Raw genomic sequence first — 4,575 nt, forward strand, 5'->3', positions numbered from 1 at the left:
GAGGCGCGAGCCACGTCGCGGGTCTTCGAGTTGTCCTGTCACTTTCACACAAGTGCAATCATGATTTGTTCTATCCTAGGATTTGCAGTCACATGTTTGGTACTTGACCATTCATGAATCAGGGAAATCTTAGTATAGAAGGTTTGAAATGGTTTGTTTTTTGTGGTTGACTCGGTTGGACTCGTTGTTGGAGTCGGGATTTGAATTTTTGAGTCTGTTTTTGGTCCGGTGTCGGTCTTGACTCTAGTTAGTGTCATTGCGACCCCGTCGTCGTGCATTAAACACTCTAGGTACTTTTGAAAAGTTTTGAAAAGTTTTATTTTCGAAATCGTTTTAAGTTTTCCGACGTAAAGTTGTACACAAACTGTCGATCAAACGCCGCGATTCCAAAGCACGTTATAGTCCGATAATCATCGGGTGTTTGTTGGAGTCTCAGCAGATACTGGGTATCTACAAGACCCCTCTTCCACCTAACCCTAAATCATTTCCTTCTCTCTCTCTAAACCTCCAAATCCTCTCCCTTCTCTCTGAAACCCTCCTCAACACTTCTCTATGGATGCTAAGCTTGGGCTTGAAGATCTACACCCTTCTTTTTCCTTTCACCTTGTAAATTAAGATCTACCTTTTCTCTTTCTTTTATTTTAATCCTAATTCTTGGGGGCTTTTGATGGGGTAATTAATTTCTAATTAGTATGAGTAATATGGGTAATTAAAGGGTAATAATAAGGGATTTTGTATTGTATAATAGTATATAAGATATATTGTGATGGTTATTATGTGATGTATGTAGGATATGACGATTTTATGAGACGAGATTTTCCTTGTCTCGGATTGCTTATTGAGTATGCTAAACTTTAGGATTTTTCTACTCGGTTTTGGTAATATAAATGCTTGTTTATGTGTCCATTTGTCATTGTTTCCATGGTAAAGGTAGTATTGCATCTTATCATGATATTGAGGGTTTTTGGAGTTGTGGATGTCGGAAATCAGTATATCCACGGGGTGTTTTGAAAAAGGAGTCGCCACCAAATTTAAGAAAATTTGGAAACCGTTTTAGAGAAAAATGTCCGTGTGTGGGTACGTGTTAGGAAGTCCGTTAATAAGACACCTAACCTCGCCTGTCGCAATGACGGCCTTTACTTAGAAAAATGATGGCTAGTCGAATGAATTGTATTTGTTGAAGTGCAAACAACGTTATAATAAATTAAGCAATATAAAACGGAATTAAAAAGAAGAAAGGAAGGAATTTTAATGCACTCTCAGCCTACCTGTATCGTTGACACCGTCTCGGGTCGTAATTAATCGTATATTTTGTCTCGAGGGGCCGTTGTCGACGAAAGCTGAAGCAAACACGTGTTTTTGAAAGGATTGCGCAGCGTTTTTCGTACTCGAATATCTCACTTGTTTCTTGATGAAAATTTGATTGGAAAGATTTCTTTGGAATCGTGGAAGAACGTATATTTTGAAAGTGCAAACAAACATGGATCATTTTGAGAGTATGGGCATGAAAATCGAGGCAAAAGGGGACTGGTCTGCGCAAGAAAGAACGCGAAAACAGAGTGTCTGCACACTCTCTTTTTCGAGCAGTTTCGTGCGTGTTTAAGGCTTGGCTTCTGGATATTGATGCTTGGATATGGATTATGGGTGTGTAGAGATGCTATAGGAGCAAAGCTTTGGAATTGGTGACCCCCTTTCGAAGGGTTTTGAAAGGGTTATTTATAGGGTGACAGGAATGGTTAGAATAGGGTTTATGAGTTGGGATTCTCTATCTTCCTCAATGGCACGGTTATGGAAGGATATTATATGGTGTAGGAGTCTATGGAAGGTAGGTTTCTTGAGGTTTTAACTAATGGGTGCGCATGGAATAGGAATAGGAAATATCGAAAGATATTTGCGGATTTTTGGTAAGTGTTTGTTATTCGGTTTAGGAAGGGGATTTGGCTCAGTTTTGGAAGGGGTTTCCTGAGGTTTATGGAGATTATAGTGATACGTGCAATTTATATAGACTTTTTAGTCTCTTATTGCACGCATTTCTATGCCTTTCTATATCGCTTTGTATTGCAAAATGCCCCGAATTGGCTACTTTGGTTTGTTTTGTCTTAATTATAGAAATGGACCCGAAAGTAGCGAAACCGCGCCTTATTCGTCCCATTTAGCATGCATTGTAAGGAGACGGAGATTTTGGAGCAAGAGTCGTACCTCGGAATGCGTGAAGAGAGGTCATGTGAAGCTGCCAAGACGAGTTTGAGGCTGATGCACTGGATTTCCACTCGATCGAGATGTTCTGGAGTTCGATCGAGTGTTTTGGCAGACTTGGGAGTTCGATCGAGTGGTTATTATGCTCGATCGAAATGAGCTTTTATGGAGTTACTCGATCGAGGCCTGAAGTGTTCGATCGAGTAGATTTGCTGGAGAAGACCTCGATCGAGTAGTCCGGAAGTGCTCGATCGAGAGATTTGCTAGTTTACACGGGCTTTAGTAATCCGTGATAGATTTATTTTTGTTAATTATCGCTCCCCTATATAAGGGAGTCGTAATTAGGTTTTTAAACATTCTTCTTGACTGATTTTTAGACTTCTAATCTTTCATACTCTTAATCATTTCTGACTTTTCTGCTTAATCTCTGAATCACATACTTTTGCTCTTAATTACGGTGGATTGCTATTTACGCCGGATTCATTTGGATTGTAATCTTTCCTTTCTCTTAATCTTAATCCTAATACCTTGCTTGCTTTTATTTCTTGTTATCTTATTGTTATTGTTATTCTTCTCTAGTTTATGCTTATTTATTATTCCTTCATTATGTCTCTAATTAGTATGCTTTTTGTTATTATTGTGGATTACATTAAAAACACGAGTAGCTAATTTCTCTATGTTAGGATTAGGGGATCCATGGTAGAATTGTGACGATGTGGTGAATAGACTAGACGATTTACATGTGAGAATCTGTCCCCGTAGCAATATAACTGTAACATGTTTAGTTGAGTGCACGCTTCTAAATAACATTAATCTGGTTAAATTCACCCATGGATCGAAAGATTGGGGATAACAGACCTCCTATGAACAGTAGACTACCCTAATGAGGACGAAAGTTAAGGTAGTGGAAATCTAGGGTGGATAGCGGACCGAAAGGACCTTCCCCTTGCCCTTCTCACAGTAGATTGTCTAGGCTATTTGCAACCGAGTCGATAGACTGCCACAGTGAACCGAAATCCTGACATACTCTCTTTTATCTGATCGTTTACATCTTATTTTCTTGCTTTATTGCTCTTGCTTTATTTCTCTTGCCTTTAATCCTTAGTAGTTTAGAAAACCAATTTCAAAACCCCCCATTTGTGACCTAGATAGACGGACTTACAGATAGATATCTTGCCTCCCTGTGGAGATTGATCCTACTTATCACTAGCTTCTGTTAGTTATATTTAGGTATTTATTTTTGGTACAGAAACGACCGTATCAAATTTTGGCGCCGTTGCCGGGGAGGCAATAACCCTGTCTGTCTGTTGTTGTTTCGTTTATATCTTTCCGTCTCAGGGAATTTTTATTCCTTGAGACAGTTCTCACTTATTTCCTTCAGTGTTGTGTATGCCCAGGTCTAATAGTCAGAATTAGTTCCTGCTGATCCTGAGCCAGAGAGATCTTTTCGGCATAAACTAAGATTGCAAAGGAAGATTCAAAAGGAAGACTTGAGTACTTTTGAACCCGAGCTACAACATTTTCTGTTTGCAGAAGATCCGTCTTGTGAAGAAGACAACTCTATTTCTGCTATAAAGCCAGTGAAAAGGCCTAACATTGCAAGTCATTCGGAGCTCACAACCGCATCAATCCCTAAGGGTTTCAAACTTTCGACAGAGGATGGAAATACATTCGATATCAGGCCGTCCTACATCAACCTAGTCGAACAAAACCTGTACCGAGGTGTGGAAGGTGAAGATCCGCGGAAACACATGGAAGTTTTCACTGACTACTGCTCTACCATTCCCGCTACTAAGGGAGTGACTCATGACAAGATTAAGGAGGTTATATTTCTTTTTTCCTTGACCGATGGAGCCCGAGAGTGGCTCACCGATCTGGATAGAGAAGCAGCTGGTATCACCAACTGGGAGACTCTTTCACTTGCTTTTTATAAAAGGTATTTTCCTCCACAACGTACCAATTAGCTGAGAGGAAAAATCACAAGTTTCAAGCAAGCACCTGACGAGAATTTTTATGAAGCTTGGTGTCGTTTTAAGAAGTTGGTGAGGTCTCTTCCTCATCATGGTTTTGATCAGTGGTTCTTGTGCAACCAGTTCTATAACGGGTTGTATGACGAACATCATGCTATATTAGACGCCTCATCTAATGGGCGATTTCAGAAGAACAATGATGATGATAAGGGATGGGGCATCATAGAGGAGATGGCTACACACTGTGTTGAGTATGGAAATCTGACAGATGGTATTCGGTCAGTCAATTCAGTTGATAATGCTGTTGTGGCTTAGTTGGAAGCCATGAATGCTCATTTTGATAGGTTGGAGTCGCAGCATGCTGGTGATCAACAGACGGTTCACTTGTTGACTAAACAGAAAACCGTTA

The 4,575-nt window shown here is 40.0% G+C and overlaps 1 non-coding gene across 1 annotated transcript; it reads right to left on the reverse strand.

Moving 5' to 3' along the window:
* Positions 1-4,158: 4,158 nt before the first annotated feature.
* LOC141598015 (small nucleolar RNA R71) lies at positions 4,159-4,264 on the reverse strand. The gene has a single exon (XR_012523219.1). It is a non-coding gene; the product is annotated as a small nucleolar RNA R71 (small nucleolar RNA).
* Between the last annotated feature and the right edge of the window lie 311 nt (positions 4,265-4,575).

This window comes from Silene latifolia, chromosome 8 (assembly GCF_048544455.1).
Source record: "Silene latifolia isolate original U9 population chromosome 8, ASM4854445v1, whole genome shotgun sequence".
Classification (NCBI taxonomy): Eukaryota; Viridiplantae; Streptophyta; class Magnoliopsida; order Caryophyllales; family Caryophyllaceae; genus Silene; species Silene latifolia.